Raw genomic sequence first — 19,011 nt, 5'->3', positions numbered from 1 at the left:
TAGGCGGTCAGCTCACTTTGGCCAGGGGTTGTGTCTTCCAACTCTGGTGTATTGGACTCTCCTGACTACTTAGTGCTATGCTCTGCACAAAGTACATGCTCAATAAACTTGATTAATTCATTGATTCGCTGGGGTTCTCAGAAGTTCACCAATGCTAGCTGTGTTCCATTGCTTCACTGCGGTTCACAGTAACTCATGGGGTTTTTGCCACGTTCCCGTGCTTCACTGGGGTTCACTGCAACTCACTGGGGTTCACCATGTTCCTGTGCTTCATTGCAGCTCACTGGGGTTGTCCATGTCTTTGCGGTTCACCGGGGTTCACTGTCGCTCACTGTGGTTGTCCGTGTCTTTGTGATTAGCTGTGGTTGACTGCAGCTCACCATGGTATACTGTGGATCCCTAGAGGAAACTGAGGTTTCTCATGTTCTCCTGGTCATTAAGGACCCTCTGGCTCTGATCTGGTCATCACTGGGATGCGATGGGACTTGGGGGTGGCGGTGGGATTCCACACTGGCTCATCTTCCTCCTCTAAGACGGTCCCGTGGTATCTCAGAAATCGCTTGGTATTTAGTCAGTGCTCCAAATGTTAAGGATGAGTCTACGCAGGCTACCGAGCACTCGGCCCACCCTTCCACGGGAGGATTTGGGATTCGGCACGGCTATCCCCGCGGCAGCCCCTGTGGAGGAACAGCAAGGAATTTTCTCAAAGACCCTGTGATGCTGCCCTGGCCCACTCCAGTGTTTCCTCCTGTCCTGTGATGGGTCTGGGATCTCCCAGACTGTCTGTGTCCTGCCAACTGCCTCTGTGGAGGCCAGAGAGAGCAGGGGTATCACTGGTCAGTGCCCTCAGTGCCCACCTTCCAGGGAGCCGGCAGGAACACGTTCAGCCTGGACCGGAACGTGGGTAGGCCGTGACCAAAGCCCATTAGCCCACATTTATATGGTTGCCGTGCCGTCGACGTCTCTGCCAGCCAAGTAGGATGACCTGTCAGGCCTTCTCTTTCTGCCCGCTACAGTCCACAGGCAAGTCACGGACCTCCGTGTGACTTTCGTGAATATCTCTGGAGAATGGCACAGCGTTTCAAAGTCCAACTTTGCCCAGAATAGCTCCTGGATGGCAATAAGCCTCTAGATCGGCAAACCAGTTCTGTCCCCGAGATTAGGCACAAATCCTGAACCTCATGGTTTCCTGGCCTTCGGGTTCCCAAATTTTCCTACCAGGACCAGGCCGCTGTAGACTTGCTAGATTTTAGGATGTACCTCCTCCTTCACTGGTCTTCAAAGGTCCTTGTCCTCTGGGCTGGAGATGTGAGTTCTCCCTGGAGGCATCAGAGGGTTAAAAAAACAGCACTGGTGTCAAATGGCATACACTGAATCTCCCTCCCCTCCCAAACCCTCCAAGGGTCCCCTAGGTAGAGCAACCCAGGGGAAAGTTTTAAAGAAAAATCTACTGTTTTGATTTGAAAAAGAATGTGCTCTGACCTTATTAAAGGTGACCATTCATCCTTGCTAAGCAAATCAATTTGTGCTGAAACTGTTGTTCTATGTGTGAAAATAGGAAGTGATCACATTAGCTTTCTACTACATCAATTTGGATAAAACCCCTAATCTATTTCAGTTAAGTTTCTATCGACCTACTTAAGATATCAATCCAGACTCCTTCGATCCTGCTGTCGGGGGATTTCCTGGATCGATAGGAAGTGACGGAAGCCGTGCGATTTTGCGACCCAAGAGGGCGTAAGCCACGCCAGAGGAGAGTCGGCCCTTCCTGGGTCCTGCGCTCTTGCATGTGATCGGTGCTGTTGCAATTTCTGGTCCCTCAGTGACCTTCACTGCAAGATGCACTGACAGACGTTGAACGGACCCACAGGTGAGGAGCCAAAATGGGGATTCTCGGGGCGTCCTGCAGTTCATCCGCCGGATCACGACCCCCATAATCGGCTGGGTGGAGGGAAGGCGGTTCCAGACTTCCGACGCTGCTGGACTTTTTCACGGTGTGGGTCAGGCCTGACGTAACTATCTATCAGTTAAGCGATGGATGATACTTACTCAGTGCTTACTGTGCATAGAGCAGCATACTAAGCGCTTGGGACCGTACGTTAGAACAGAGTTGGTAGACACTGTCCCTGCCCACCAAGAGCTTACAGTCTAGAGAGGAAGACAGACATAGAAATAAATAAATGATGGGTACGGACATAATCTCCAATGGGGCGGGGGAGGGGTGAATAAAGGAAGCAAATCAAAGCGCAAGGGTGACGCAAGAGGGAATGGGGGAAGAGGAAATGAAGGCTTACCTAGTGGGCCCTTCAGCAATGACCCAGTGAGCGGGATTGGGCCGGGCCCTGGATCTGAGGACTCGGGAGTTCAGGTTGATTCCGGGGCTTGAGGGCTGTTAGGAGCGGGGAGGGTTAAGTCACTGACTGTGGACTTGGCTTCGAGCCTTCCCTCCCCGACCCAACATCCCACTAGCCTGTCTCCCAGAGGGCCTGGGGCCAAGAGAGAGGTCCTGACATCAAGGTTCAGGGATGGTGGAGGCTTTTGGCATCAATCCCCGTGACCCTGCAACTATTTCCCTCGCCACTGCCGCCTGGCTGGAGGGAGGATTGTGTCAGAAGATTTTGGGGTTTCTCTCTACCACATGGCCAGGTGGCTGGTCCCTAGGCGTGCTTCTCCTGCCATAATCCAGCCCCAGAATTTTGAGAATCAATGTTCTGGGCTATCTCTGCATCGTTTTGCTGCTCATTTTCTCTATTCCAAGCCCTCCGGTCAGGCACCAGTCCACCCGGGTCACTATACCCTCCAACACGGTCCAACTGAGGAACCGGAGTGTTGGCAGAAGCAGCGTGGCTCAGTGGAAAGAGCCTGGGCTTGGGAGTCATAGCTCATGGGTTCAAATCCCGGCTCCGCCGCCTGTCAGCTGTGTGACCTTGGGCAAATCACTTAACTTCTCTGTGCCTCAGTTCCCTCATCCGTAAAATGGGGATGAAGACTGTGAGCCTCATGTGGGACAACCTGATGACCCTATATCTCCCCCAGCACTTGGAACAGTGCTCTGCACATAGTAAGCGCTTAACAAATACCGACATTATTATTAAGTGACTTGCCCAAGTCACACAGCTGACAAGTGGCCGAGCTGGGATTAGAACACACGACCTCTGACCCCCAAGCCCGGACTCTTTCCACTGAGTCACACTGCTTTTACTGGGCCGAACGACCATTACCTTCTTTTCTGTGGGTGCGCCTGGCTGCAGACAAGGTCCGTTTAGCAGCCTCCAGGTTAAATCGTTATTCCTGTGCGCCGCTCCCCTCGGCCTTTCCAAATGAGATTCCCTTCCAGGGAACCGGTGGTCTGAAAAATTCAAATTTCAAACTGTGTTTCAACTATTCTTAAATCAGTCATTTTAAATCCGCTACATGGCACATTATAATGATGACTGCAATGGAATTGTAAAAATTCCCCGTTCAGATGACCGACGTGACGCTTTGATCCCCATTCCACAAACAGCCCCGTCCAGTGCTTGGTATAACGGAAAGCAATAAGCAGCTGATGAGATCGATTGAAAACCTCAGGTTCGCTTCTGTACTCATTCAATATCTGCATCCGTTTGTTGTCAGAACCAGGCCAGAGAGCTTGCTCTGGGGAAGTAACAATCAATTCCTTCCGAGCTCTGAGCTGGGATCACCACCAGTTGGACTGAAAAGTGGCTTGGGGTAGCGCGCTACATTTTTCGCTGGTGGTCATCCATTGCTTTCCTCCTGCTGTGGCAGAGGCATTTCCCCAAGTAGATCCTAAGCTCCTTGAGCGCAGTGAATATGTCTACCAATTCTGTTATATCAAACTCTCCCAACTTCTTAGAATAGTACACTATCTACAGTAGGCACCTTGTAAATGTCGTCGACCGACTGATTCCATCATCCGCTCAGAACCGTCTGCTCAACGCCGGTCCCGACAGTCACACACTGACTCCCTCCCCAGAAGGGTGAGCTCTCTGGGCCTTTGGCGAATCCGGCCGAGGCTTTACTTAGTCTGAGAGCCCCAGGTGGGATGACAACTGAATCCAACCTTATCAACTTGTATTTACCCCGGCACTCAGAAGAGTGACTGGCGCATACGAAGTGCTTAGCAAGTACCATGATGATGATAATGGCATTTGTTAAGCACTGACTATGTGCAAAGCACTGTTCTAAGCCCTGGGGGTGATAGAAGGTGATCAGGTTGTCCCAAGTGGGCTAACGGTCTTATTCCCCTTTTCCAGATGAGGTAACTGAGGCACAGAGAAGTTGTGATGCCCAATGTTACACAGCCGACAAGTGGCGCAGCCAGGATTAGAACCCATGACCTCTGACTCCCGAGCCCGTGCTCTTTCCACTGAGCCACGCTCCCTGCCCAGTGATACCATGATAATCGTTATTGTTATAGTAATTGTTATTATCATCACTGAACGACTGATATTATTATCATTAAGGTTTAGTGACTGAGGCTACGGCCTAAAACCCCTCTCTGCCAAGGGGCTTCTTAATCTGAAGGTCCCGATACCCGTACCACAAGAGGGCTATAAAACCCACGCTCGACAGACCACAGTGCTTCTGCACGGAGGCCGTGGCTGCACAATCCTTGGGTTGGCAACGGTCTTCCTCGCCAAAAGAGCCGTAACATCCTTCCACCCACACCGCTGCCAAGTCACCGTTGGCACAGATCTCCAAAACGCTCACTCCCAACCATCTGGTCTGCCGGATTAACATCCTCATGTTCCGCTGTGAAAACACCAACAGATACTTGGGAGAAAAGAGAACGGGATTAACATCTCGGCCACGCGCACTCGTCCTTCAGTGAGCATCGGGGTGAAAGGCATCGGTTCTTCCCAAACCTTTTTTTGCTCTAGAAAACATTCCATTACCACCCTTGAAAGATGAGGCTTGAAGGTACCGAGGAATATGGAGGATGTGACCCACACGTCCAGAGTCATGATATAATCTGATCTAGCTTCTGACATCGCTATCGATCTCACTCACCTTCCAAACCTTTTTGGAAATCTGGGCCGGAGATCAGTAGTATCACTAAAAGGAAAGGCAGGATTCTCAGAGAAGCAGCATGGCTTAGTGGAAAGCACACAGGTTTGGGAGTCAGAGGACACGGGTTCTAATCCTGGCTCCGCCACTTGTCACTGTGTGACCTTGGGCAAGTCACTGAATTTCTCTGGGCCTCAGTTACCTCGTCTGTAAAATGGGGATTAAGACTGTAAGCCCCTTGTGGGACAACCTTATTACCTTGTTTCTAACCCCAGAGCTTAGAACAGTGCTTGGTACATAGTAAACGCTTAACAGATACCATGATTAGTATTATTACTTCTCCACTGAAAGCAAAGCCTGTCTGTCATCTCGACGCTTGCCAACTCCAGTGCAGCGGGCCATCTCAGAAAGCGGAATCCAGGGGAGCGGTCACACTGGACACGTTTCTCTGCTCTATCAGATGACTGATCAGAGGAGTGGCACAGCCTAGTGGAAAAAGCCTAAGCCTGAGAGTCAGATGATCTGGGTTCTAATCCCTGTTCCACTCTTTCAATGCTTTGTGACCTTGGCTAGAGAACTTGTGAACTCTGACTCTCATTCTCCCAACCACAATTCCAAGTCTGGTTTGGAACCTCTGCTCCAGGTGGATCTCTAGGGGCCCTCGGCACATTTCTCAGAGGGAGTAGGGAGCCAACGGAAAAGTTCTCCATTCCCTTGGGAATCCGTTCTCCTTCACTGGGCCTCTGCCCCCAGTGCTGACATTTGATACCACTGATTACAGAAGCAGCGTGGCTCAGTGGAAAGAGCCTGGGCTTTGGAGTCAGAGGTCATGGGTTCGACTCCCGGCTCTGCCACTTGTCAGCTGTGTGACTGTGGGCACGTCACTTAACTTCTCTGGGCCTCAGTTACCTCATCTGTAAAATGGGGATTAACTGTGAGCCTCACGTGGGACGACCAGATTACCCTGTATCTACCCCAGCGCTTAGAACAGTGCTCTGCACATAGTAAGCGCTTAACAAATACCAACATTATTATTATTATTATTAGTGGATAGAGCAGGAGCCTGGGAGTCAGAAGGATCTGGATTCTAATCCTAGCTCTGCCCCTTATCTGCTATGTGACCTCGGGCAAGTCACATCACTTCTCTCTGCCTCAGTTACCTCATCTGTCAAATGGAGATTATGAAGAGAAGCCCTAGTTGGGTCAGGGACTCTGTCCAACCTGATTACTTGGTATCTACTCCAGCATTTAGAACAGCGCCTGGCACCTAGTAACTGCTTAACACACACCAGAAAAACAACCAAAACAAAACCAAAAAGCTCCGGGAGAGGACAGTAACGGAAGGAAGTCAGGACACCACTCTGTGAGCGAGGTTGGAAGTGTGACCCGTCTCTGCCCGCCTGCCTGCCCTGGAGAGGGCACCAGCACCACAGGTTCCATCCCACAGGATGCACCCTGAAGGGGCTGGCTGGAGCGCAACCGGGCAGAGAAAGGGAGGACTTCTTTCAAAATGAACCAAACTCCATGGGCCAGAGACAAGGAGCACTGCCGTGGACACTGCAGCTAGGATTGCAGCAAAGATTGCAGCAAGCATGCCAGCCAGGACTGCGGCACAGATCACAATGGGCACCGCAGCAAGGCCTGCAGCGAGGACTGCAGCAGGGAGGACTGTGGTGAGGATTGGAGCCAAGTCAACCCGAGACCATTCACGATGAGGGGATTCTCAGAGAACCTAGGCGCGGGGTGCGGAAAATTCCCTGGCGTCCCAAGTCGGCGTACTTTTACTTCCCAGATGGGAGCCTAGATTATGAAAATAAAGCTAAGCTCCAAAAGAGGACAGAGTGTCCCGCGTGCACCATTCTTCCGGCACAGGTCATAAAAAGCGGTCCCCATTCTAAATGCGACTCCGATAAAGAGGCAGGAGAGAAAACCATCGTTACATATGCTAATTAGGAAGCACAAACACACCGCAGCCTGTTACCGGCCAAAGTACATCCACTTTTGCTTGCTCAGCTTCCAAAGAGATGCCGGGATGACTATCAAGGTGCCGTTCGGCTTGGGAGCGGGTGCTTCGGAGAGGCTGCTTGCCACTCCCTGGCTGCGACTGACGAATGAGCAAGGCTCTTCGAGGCCTTGCTCCTCCAGAGGTGTGGGGAAAGAGAAACCGGGCTCTCCACGCCCCTCAGAATCACCAGAGTCGATGGGCCTGAGCTTGCAGATGGCCATACCTTTTGGCTGGCGGACTCGGCCCCAAACAACACAATCGGTCCAAGATGAACTAACGGGGAAAAGCGCACGGTTCCCTCCCGAGGGCCTGGAGGTTTGGGGAGTCCTGTTTGCCCCAAGAGTGGAAAGAGCCTGGGTTTGGGAGTCAGAGGTCATGAGTTCAAATCCCAGCTCTGCCACTCGTCAGCTGTGTGACTGTGGGCACGTCACTTAACTTCTCTGTGCCTCAGTTACCTCATCTGTAAAATGGGGATTAACTGTGAGCCTCACGTGGGACAACCTGATGACCCTGTATCTCCCCCAGCGCTTAGAACGGTGCTCTGCACATAGTAAGCGCTTAACAAATACCAACATTATTATTAGAAAGCTTGAGGGGAGCCCTGAGGAAATAACACCCACTCCTTGGCGTGGTTCCGTCTCCGACAGACAGCGGCCACTGACCCTTGCAGACACCGATCCTCAGGGGTGCTGGTGTGACAAGCTATGCCAGGCACATAAGTGTCATATAACCCCAATATTAGCATGTGGCGTCATGCAATGATGACCCACCACATGACACACGGACCCGTCAGTGACGGCACATGCGCTATATATCATCATGTAAAGATGGCACGGGATACCGTGCAGCATAAATCGGTGACAACACACGGCATCGCGATGAATTACACCCGAAGAAGTGTCGGGTGATGTCGGGGATGAGAGCTACGGACACCAGCTGCAGAAAAGGCCGTCCCAGGATGTGGTAATGCAGAGGATGGGGACAGCGGGAGGAGTTCAGAACCCGGACAGTAGAGAGCCCACTTTGGACCATTGTGTCGGTGGGCAAAGGCCCCAGAGAGGCAGCCGTGAGTTGTTTTTTCAGTGTATATGTTAGGCATTTACTGTGGGTCAGGCACTGTTCTAAGCACTGGGGTAGATTCAAGTTGATCGGGCTGGACACAGTCTCTGTCCATAATAATAATAATTATTATGAAGGTATTCGTTTAAGCGCTTACTATGTGCAAAGCACCGTACTAAGCACTGCGGTGGATACAAGAAAATCGGCTCTGACACAGCCCCTGTACCTCGTGGGGCTCACAGTCTCAAATCCCCATTTTACCGATGAAGGAATTGAGACCCAGAGAAGAGAAGTGACTTACCCAAGGTCACGCCGCAAACAGGCCGAAGAGTCAGGATTAGAACCCGTTACCTTCTGACTCCCAGACCCGGGCTCTAGCCACTACACCATCACAGTCTTAATCCCCATTTTACAGCTGAGGTAATTGAGGTAAAATGAAGTGACTTCTCTAAGGTCACACAGCAGACGAGTAGTGAAGTCACGATTAGAAGCCAGGTTCTCTGACTCCCAGGCCCAAGATCTTTCCAGTAGGCCAGGCTGCCTGCGGATGACCAGCCCCTGGAGAAGTCAGGGAGTAGAGGGGACTGGGCTACAGTCTAATGCTGCGTTGCATCCCCTTCCATCCAACCGCTCCTCACCCCCACACGGCACCCGGCAGGCAGCTCACAGTTCCGGCCAACTGAGCACACCAATATGGGTCTTGGCCTCTCTGGACCTTCGGTCTCCAGCTGCTCTCGGTTGCTGCCTGGCCTGGAGCCGTTGCTAGCCCTGCAAGAGGAGGGTCCGAGAGGAGACGGTCACAATGGGACAGAAGCCAGTGCTACCAGTCACTGCCTGTAGCTACAGGAAGACCAACAGTTCTCAGGGTGGGGGTGGGGGGTTGGGGGGTAACACGCAGTTGGTTTCTTCAAGTGACCCGGCAGAGAGAGAGACCCAGAACCGGGCAGGTCAGCCCACGAGGCATTACAAACCACTCTGTCTCCGCGAGTCACTTGAGGCGATCTAAGTTGTTTTTCCTCAGAGCTCCGGGCTCTGCCATTCCATCCGTGGGCACGAATGAAAGCGAACAACGCCAGAGCTGCAAATCTCAGGAACATCGCGAGCCATGTCCCTGTAAGATCAGCAGGAGCCGGTGGAAACGACGGAGGCACTGACCTCCCCAGGTGTGGAGTTCATCTATAGGCTATAAGTTCCTTATGGGCAGGGAACGTGTCTGTTAATTCGGTGGTAGTGAATTCTCCCAAGCACTCGATACAGTGCTTTGCCCATATTAAGTGCTCAATAAATGCCCTCGTTTGACTGATTGGAGGGAAGGAGTTAGGGATGGCAGGAGCATCGACCAGCTCAAAGTCTCCCTGGTGTTCTCGAAACGTGGAACTAGATGGACAGACAGATTGATCACAAGCCCACAGGAGCCAGCGGGGACACTGTCCTCATCTTCAGTGGAGTTCCCTGCACACCTTCCGCGTGCAGAGCACTGTTTGAAGAGTTTGGTAGAGGACAATACAACAGAGTTGGCAGACTTGTCCCTTGCGCACAGTGAGCGGAGACAGAAAGAGCATGTGATGGTAGAGGGGGTGAGGGGAAGAAGGGGGACAGGCTCTGGCTGGACTGAAACTCTAAGGTCTCGTCAGAGGCCTGGGATGAGCGAGGCTGGGAATGAAGGCAAAACAGCTGCCAAGACCTCCAGCTCTCCAAAATCTCAAAAGGCAGAGGGCACCCACAGGGCCTCTGAGCTCCTCCGCCTGCTGAAAACCATGTCCCGCTTCAGACCTGGGAGAAACAACCGGGTAGCCTCTGGGCTATCTCCACTGGCTCTTTTCACAATATCAGAACTGAATGCCTCCAGAACACCCCATGGCCTTGGACTCAAGGATAGGCATACGAGAGAAACAGTAGCAGAGAATGAGGAAGGGTTTCACACAGAATGGTTGAAGGGTGCCCCTCTCCAGCCAACTTCAGCAGGGTAACCTGTAGAATGAGGGGAGAGGAAGAAGTGAAAGAGTGAGGTAGCGGATTGGAGAGGAGGAAGAGCGGGGAAGGAAGGAGGACAGGAAAGGGATAAGCAGAGTCATTTTATCTTACCTGAATGACCCGATCATCTTGGGACCAGAAATTTAGGTCCGGTTCTGGAGTAGTAGCTAACGGCACATCACCTTTCCCATAGGCTTATGAGAAAACATCACCTTGCATATAGACACGGTGTCGAGGAATGAACCCCTGGGTCCACTGGGATGGGCTCCCTTCACGCCCAGGCAGCTTCATGCCCAACGGACCCAGCCCAGGCTCTCAGGGACCCCGCTACCGAGCACAGAGGCGATTACGGCCTCAAATCTCTCCCGTGGTGTTGGCAGGGAACCAGTACAAAATCCTTACTGTACTGGAGGTGAGCTGATGGGCAGGCCGATGGCCCAGGCCATGGTCGACTGGAATCCAGATTCTCGGGCGGCTCCCCGCCCTGCAGGAGAACGCCCAGTGCGCCGCGCGCTGATGTCAACGCGCCGTTTCCCAAGGTCACACGTCGGGCTCTCCCCATTGGAGGATCGTCACCGGAAGCCACCTCCAGAGGACCTTCATCCACGGCTAACGGTCAGAGAAGAGAAGCCATGGAAACGAGCTGAATGTGAGTCAGGGGCTCCCTGGGCCGAGGGGGCAGCTGGGAGCTACAGCCTATTCACTCAGAAAAAACACTTTAAAATAGAGCGTAGGCACACTCACACTCGTCTCTAAAAGAGAAAGTAGTATTTAGCCCAAGAGCTATGTGTGCTACTGTCCATAACAAGGAAATCCTCCTTCTAGTCATCTGTATGCTCTAAGCAGGCGGGCTTATATTCTGCCTCCAGAACTTTCATTGCTCAGTGCCCACCAAAGGAAGAAAAAATGATAACACTTGCTGTGTTTTCACAGTGAATGCTGTTGAAAGAACTGTGTAGGAACCTTAAAGGACAAGATGTCTTTGATTAGGAGCAGCACAGTTTAGTGGAGAAAGCATGGATCTGGGAGTCAGGAGGAACTGGGTTCTCATCCCAGCTCCGTCACCTGTCTGCTGTGTGAACCTGGGTAAGTCAGTGAACTTCTCTCTACCTCAGTTACCTCATCTGCCAAGTGAGGCATCCAAAAAAGTAAATATGTATCAATAGCCTCAAACGAAATAAGTAGAATTACAGATACATATACGTCATTAATATAAATGAATAGAATAATAAATAAGTACATATATACACGAGTGCTGTGGGGAACCCAAAAGCCAACAAAGTGATTTCTGTAATTTGGGATGCTCACTTTATCGTTCCTGAGCCAGGGAGATATCATAGCTTCTTCATCCCGGGCTCATCCCTCGGGAACTCAAGTCTCCATTCCTCTCACATCTCCTCCCTTGAAGGGTCGCGTTCCAAACAAACACATCGGGGAAAACATGCCATGGGCGAAACTTATATGTTATAAGTTACTTATTCATATTAAAGTCTGTCTCCCCCTCTAGACAGTATGTTCTTTAAGGACAGAGAATGTTTCTGCTGAGTCTGTTGTATTGGACTCTTCCAAGTGCTTAGTACAGTGCTCTGCACACATAGTAAGTACTCAGTAAACAGTTAATGGTTTGATTGTTAGGCAAGATACCATGCCCCGATGGATGCCCAGTCACACATAAGCTCGCCGTCTTTTTCAACTGCGTTCATTTTCTCTCTCTCTCTCTCTTTTTCTCTCTCCCCAGACAGAAGCTAGTCATCGGGAGATTGACTTGATGCATCAGCAGATCTCTCTCCATAACACGTGGCACAGACCCAAGAGAGGGTTGGGAAGGGTGGTGGTCTGCACACGGGGCATGTTGGAGCATTCCCGGGTCCGTGTATTCATAGCGTGGACCGTGTGAGTCACCACTGCATTCCCGGGCCGGACTCGTGGGCAGATTGAATGGGTCTCCCTTTGCTGCTTAGCTTCAGCACTCCTGACTTTTCTGGAGTCTATCGTGTAATTCTTAAAATGAACCTCTCGCCCGGGGCCAGAGTAACGATTACGAAAAGGCGCTTCGTAAATGCTTATAACAACAATGGCAGGAGGACGGTTGGGACAAGGCCAGAATTCAGAGCAAACTAATGACTTCAGAAATTTTATCTTTGCCTCGAGTCACCAGATGCACAGGAACCCGTGGGGCCGAGAAATTCCAAACTGACGTATTTATGAAGGGTTTCAAAGCACAAGTCGGTCCTCTGCAGACCCCTTTCAACCATGGAATTTACAATTTTGACTCAATTTCAAAACAAAGAGCCAGGGATCTGTGATAGAGGAAATTTCTCTGCAGAGAAGATAGCATTAACCTTCTGGATTTTTCTCTTGGAGGCCCTATGACTGCTAACCTGTGATGGGATGGCGGGACGGAGGTCTGAATGCCCGTGTTGTCCATGTGGGTCCAAATCTCTGGCTATGATGAGACAGTGGGATGGCGGTCTAAATGCCGGTGGAGTCGATGTGGATCCGGATGTGGTCGGGCAGGATGGTGCTGTGAACACCACTGGGGTCAGTGTGGGAATCGCTCTGTGGCTGTGATGAGACAGAGAGATGTGGTCTGAATGACGGCGGTGTGAGTAAAGATCACAGGCCTTTCCCCGGTGGGAAAGGTCGTCGCGTTTTCAGAGCCGAAACATCGAGCACATCTACTCCTATAACTTGTCAGGGGGTGGGATCATGGTAGAACAGCCTACACAACTCCAAAGATGAAGCGGTCTCTCTCTCTCTCTTTCCCTCTCTAAAAGTGAAAACTCACATTTTCCTTGTCTTTCCTTCAGCAGCCTTGATGCCCAACAGAACCTGTGATTTCTGGGCCAAATTCTGCTTTCTCCTCACAGCAGATCCTTCCACTAACACTGACCAACACCCAGAAGGTCAAAAGACAGCCTGGAGAGCCACCAAAACCATCTCATTTTGATTCCTGACCACAAAGGAGAAGCATCAAGGCCGGTAGGAAAGAACCCGGGCCTGGGAGTCAGAGGACCTCTGTCCTAATCTCACCTCTTCCATTTGTCTGCCGTGGCCGTGGCAAGTTTCCCAACTCCTCTGTGCCTCAGTTCCCTCATCTGGCAAAAATGGGGATTCAATAACTGTTCTCCCTCCTACTTAGACAGTGAGTCGTATGTGGGAGCTGATCCTTTTAGGTCTACTCCAGCATTTAGTACAGTGCTTGACACATAGTAAGCACTTTAGAAGTAAGACAATTACTATTATCAGTATTATGATTAATAGTATATTTTTCTTAGGAGGAGTAGGTGGGATTTCTCTCTGGGGTTAGCTCAGAGAATTGTACAGCTTCTTGAACAGGGGGTTGAGGTGAGGAGAGGGAGTAGGTCGGTGTGTACCGAAAAAGGATTGTCCTTCACTGCTTTCTCTCTTTCTACCTCCATATTCCTTCATCAGCAAATCCTGTCGGTTCGTCCTCCACAGCATCTCCAGGATCTGCCCCCCTCTCTCGGTCCAAACAGCCACGATGTTGGTCTCCGCACTTGACATATCCTATTTTGACTGCTCTTTGCCTCCACCCTCTCCCCTCTTCAGTCCATAGTTCACCTAGTGGCCAGGATCATTTTTCTAAAACTTTTTCTGTGACCCTCCCGTCTCCTCAGAACCAGTCACTGGGTGTCCAGTTCTCTCCAAATCAAGCGGAACCTTTCCCTGTTGACCTGAAGGCACTCATCCAACAATCTCTTAGGTCTCTTCCTCGGTTTTTTCCCACCTCATACCGGCTTGCACACTGGTCTCCTCTCAAACCAACCGACTCTCTGTGCTTCATCCTCCTGTTTCTTGCCACTGACGTCTTCCTCACACTCTTCCTTCTTTCTGGAGCTCCCCCTTTATAACTGGAAGACTGCACCTCTCCACATCTTCAAAGCCTTACTAAAATGCCATCTCCTCCAGGAGGCCTTCCCCGAGAAATCACTGATCTTCCCCCTCTACTGCCACCTAAGCACTTGATTATCTGCCCAGGCACTCTCCCACCCCAAAGAACTCAGGTCCAGATCTTTCTAATCCACTCCTTTCCCCTTCTATTTTAGGGTCTGTCCTCCCCATCAGATAGGAAATTCCTTCCCAAAAGCTCAGTGCAGTATGGTGCATAGAGTAAGCCCTCAGAGCTATGGATCCATCGATTGAATTCACACTTTTTTCTCCAAGCACCATCTCCATCTTCCAGGATTCCCGGCTTCCTAACTCAGCCAGCCGGCCCTGACCACCCCGACTGGCCTGAGGAATTCAGGGCTTCGGCGGTATTTTTAGATAATACGATCCCAAGAATGCGAAATCAAAAATAGCCTGGCCATGTTTAGTTCTCCCCTAACCCGGCCCAGCGGTCCTGACCCAGTCCCGGGGGAAGAGAAAAGGGAATGGGAAAGCATGCGTCAGTTCCCGTCAGCCCCCAAGCTAGTCTCGGCTGCTGCTTGTGCTCCAGGAGACTCAAGTCCGGCCTACTCTCAGCCCAAACCGACGGGTGGGAAAACGCGTTCAGAGGCCCGAATGATCCAATTGTCCACTAAGAGCAGATTTTCTCGCCTGGGTTTTAAGCCCCTGAGGAATGGGGTTTCAAGAGGAAATCCAGGCAGGCCCAGGCAGGGAGAGTAAATGAGGAGAGGGAACCAGCCGCCGCAGTTAACTAAAGGCAGGAGCAAACTCTGGCCTACACCTGATGTCCCCTTGGGCAATCGAGCTCACAGAAGGAACTCATAATAAAGCCCAGAGAATGTCTACTCCGTGACGTGCCGGGCGACTGGGCTCATAAAACCCAGCGGTGGCGGGAACTGGGGCTGGCGGTGGGCCCCACCCGTCCGTCTCCCCATAATTCAAATTCTTTTCACATAACACAGAAGAGAGAGGACTTTCTTGGGCGGAGAAGGATATTTCCCGTGGAATAGTAAAATCTGGCCTGTCATATTTCAGCTGAAGGTGAATGGGAAAAGTCCAGTGCTTCAGAGTCCAATAATGGGCAGCACTTCTGATAACGATGATAATGATAATAATATCATCATCAATAATGATAATAACAGTTAAGAATTTACTACGTGCCGCGTACTCTACTATATGCTGGGATAGACACAAGATCTTCAGAGAGGTTTTCAGAAACGGAGCTAGAGGGCATTTCTGTTGGTGTGACCACAAAAATGGAGGCACAGTGAGGAGAACTGTCCTTAGCAGAAGCAAGATATGCCCCTTTCCTGCCCTTTTGGGTGTATGCATGCACACACACACACACACACACACACACACACACACACAAACACACTCATTCATTTTTTTTTTTAACAAATATTTGTAATGATTGTCAGGAATGCTCTGGTCAGGAATGTACTGTGAGTCCAGGCAAACATCTACCATGGAGAAAAGCCCAGATGGGAGAAAACTGTAGCCATCTCATTTCCAGTTTTATCTGAAACATCTTTCTATTCATCACCAAGGGCAAACTCCCTAATAGTGGCTTTGAAGGTGTCAGAAAAATTCAGCTAGTCCAACCAAAAGTAGCATAGTCTAGTGGCTAGAGCACAGGCTTGGGAGTCATTCCTAGCTCTTCCACTTGTCTGCTGTGTGACCTCGGGCAAGTTGCTTAACTTCTCTGTGCCTCAGCTACCTCATCTGTAAAATGGGGATTAAAACTGTGAGCCCTATGTGGGAAAGGTACTCTGTCCAACCTGATGAACTTGTATGTACTCCAGAGCTTAGTACAGTGTCTAGCATAAAGTAAACAATAAGCACTTAAATACCATAACCCCCAAAACCACAAATACCATTAAAAAACTCCCAATAAAAACAAACGAAAAAACCGAACCAAACACTTCCACTGCTATCTACCAGCACCACTCCAAACTCGGAGTGAAACAACATGCATGAAAAGAGGAGGAGATTCATCATTCTACACACAAAAGATGGCAATTCAGCCATCTTCAAAGGGAAGCTCAAAATAAATATGCCGGGCTTATCCCTGCCATTTCTTTTCATGACCTTGGACACCACAGCGTCACAGCTCTAAGATGGGATACAGGCAGATCTGCAGTAGGGAAAGAGGAGGGGAGGGCGCTCACTTTCAAACAAACCTTTGACAGGATTTGAAGAGGGAGGAGAAAAGAGAAATCGCTCCAGTCCAGGCAGGTGACAGGCAACCGGTCGGCGAAAGCCCTCTGCGGGCAAGGGCAGGAGGATCGGGTCAGCCTCGTGAGCCGACTCACAGCTTCAACTCAAACTGGCCAGTGCCTCATGTAATGATGATGACTGTGGTATTCTTTAAGCCTGGACAGGTGCCCCGCACTGCGCTAAGCACGAGGGAGAGACAGACCGATCAGACGTACAAGCTAATCGGACACAGTCCCCGTCCCCCAGAGCATATAGGGACGGAGAGTAAAGCATCGAAAGATCAATCGATAGTATTTATTAAGCACTTACTATGCGCACAGCAAAAGACTAAGACCTGGAGGGAGCTGAGGAGAACTAGTAGACCCGATCTCTGCCCTGGACAAGGTGCCAATCTAATGAAGGAGACAGACATGAGGACCGCTCTGGATCATCCACTCACCCCATCCTCGCCCATGGACGTGACTGACACAAAGCCGACGGGAGCCCATCCTGGACGTTTTCATTTTTTTTTTAAATGGTATTTGTTAAGCGCTTCCTATGTTTTGTAGCGGGCAAAAAGGAAGCTCTGTGATAGATGCAAGCTATAGCGGTATAATCAAGTGGCAACTGCTGCTATTGCCTCCCCAGGAGTGGGGGCAGTGAGGGAGCAGGAATCTGTGCTTCAGAGAAGATGGCACTACCCGGTGTGAAGTGGGTTTGCTCGGTGTCCTCCCGCGCCACCACCAAGAGATCGGGGAGTCACAGGCGGGAGGGGAACGCTGAAACAAACAAACATAACAGGCAAACGCAGCCTTTCCATCTGACCCCACAATGAGGGTCCTCGGCTTTCAAATCCACCTGGTTTTCTGCGGCCCGGGGTGGTTTTCTCGAGAAATGTCACCCTTTCGATGCCTACTTTGCAATCCACACACCTGATGTTCTTAGGTCACGTGCCCCCGGTTCCATCTCTCCTTCCCTCTTCTACCTCCACCATTCGACTCTGTCTCCATCCATTGGATTTTTATTCCGTGTCCTCTCCCGATCATATCCCCCGGCCAAGAGTCGCCACGGGGGTGGAGATGGGGCCATCGGGTTTTGCATTTTCCCTGCTGCCAGTAGGGGGCAGCTCGTGCCCACCACCTGCCCGGACCCGGTTCGGTGGAGACAGTTTTTACGACCTGTCCTTTGCCCAATTATTTTTGCAATGGCAATTCTACAGGGCTTATAAGATAAAACCTCTTTGCTAGGACAGTTGACCTTTCAGCCGGGAAACCTCCTGAATTTCCCAAAGCAATTACAGATGTTTCAAAAATGGCTTCACGCTGGCCTTCGCAGAGGGGAGGACTGGGCCGGAGGAGGAGAGAGGGAAGTGGGGGGAAAAAGGAAGAAAGGGGGAAAGAGGAGGGAAGGGGGAGGAGGGCAAAAGGCTGTGGGGAGGAGGACTCGATTACCAGGAAGACGATCGGAGATTAGTTTTGACGAGAAACGGCAAGAGCTTTCTGAGGGTGGAGGTGGAGGGACAGGAGAGCGAAGAATAGGAAAATAAATACCAGTTGATTGATCAAATGGAGAAGATTATCCTAGTGGAAAATTGCATGGTCTCCATGTATGAATCCCTTAAGCATCTGTACACTCACTGAAGCCCCACAGCATGCATATGTACTCATCCTTCTGTAGAGCTACATCCCCTATCTGTAATTGATCTTAATATCTGCCTCGTCTTGAAGACTATAAGGTCCTCCATCATCGGTGGTATTCATTAAGTGCTGAGCCCTGTAGGGAGCCCTGGGGAGAGAGTACAATACAATGGAAATGGTAGACGGGTTGCCTACCCACAATGAGCATACGCTCTCCTTGTGGAGAGGGATCTCGCTACCGACTATACCGTATTGTGCTTTTCCAAGCATTTAGTTCTCTGCACACAGTAAGTATTCAATAGATGAAGCAGCATGGCCTAGTGTCAAAAGCATGGGCTTGGCAATCAGATGTCGTGAGTTCTAATCCCGGCTCTGCCACTTGTCTGCTGTGTGACCTTGGGCAAGTCACTCAACTTCTCTGTGCCTCAGTTACCTCATCTATAAAATGGGGATTGAGACAGGGAGTCTCATGTGGGTCAAGGACTGTGTCCAACCTGATTACATTGTATCTATCCAGTGCTTAGAACAGAGTTTGGCTCCTAGTAAGTACTTAAATTGTTATGGATATCATTGATTGATTGACTTATTAATCGAATGGGTCAGATTGAAGTCTGATGCCAAATTACATTCAGGTAACCTGAGGGAAAAGAGTTTGGCCGAATGGAACGTGACCTTTTCTGTTTACTAACTCACTACTCCTTAGCTGGTAATGTACTCTACAAAGCAGATCTATGTTTTCTGACAGTAAAAAGCAAAGCTGTTCCTCTAAGACCCAAGGGACCCCAATGAGCCCAGCAGTTAAATGTGATTGTGGCGGGATTCCACTAATGTGCCTGTGTCTTTGCTGCAGAAGCTGAAACAAACATCTGGAAGTGGATCAAGATACCATTCAACATAAAGGAGGGAGGAAATACAGATGAAACTCCTCCAGATTGTGAGCTCATTGTGGGCAGGGAACATGTCTACCAACTCTGTTATGTAACTCCGTTGCAGCTCCCTTCCACCTGTCTCTCCCCGCTCCGGTCTATACTTAATTCCGCTGCCCGGATCATCTTCCTACAGAAACGCTCTGGTCACGTCTCTCCCCTCCTCAAAAACCTCCAGTGGTCACCTATCAACCTTCGCACGAAACAAAATCTCCTCACTCTTGGCTTCAAAGCTTTCCATCACTTTGCCCCTTCCTACCTCACCTCCTTTCTCTCTTTCTACTGCCCA

The 19,011-nt window shown here is 50.5% G+C and overlaps 1 long non-coding RNA gene across 1 annotated transcript; it reads right to left on the bottom strand.

The window, feature by feature from the left end:
• Positions 1 to 3,336, bottom strand: LOC114812931. Its single transcript, XR_003760537.2, has 3 exons — positions 3,222 to 3,336; positions 2,295 to 2,389; positions 1 to 1,319 (listed from the first exon to the last, which is right to left on the bottom strand). It is a non-coding gene; the product is annotated as an uncharacterized LOC114812931 (long non-coding RNA).
• Between the last annotated feature and the right edge of the window lie 15,675 nt (positions 3,337 to 19,011).

The sequence above is a fragment of the Ornithorhynchus anatinus genome, chromosome 6 (assembly GCF_004115215.2).
Source record: "Ornithorhynchus anatinus isolate Pmale09 chromosome 6, mOrnAna1.pri.v4, whole genome shotgun sequence".
NCBI lineage: Eukaryota > Metazoa > Chordata > Mammalia > Monotremata > Ornithorhynchidae > Ornithorhynchus > Ornithorhynchus anatinus.
The sequence above is the reverse complement of the archived record's forward strand: the minus strand, read 5'-3'. Positions and strand labels throughout refer to the sequence as shown.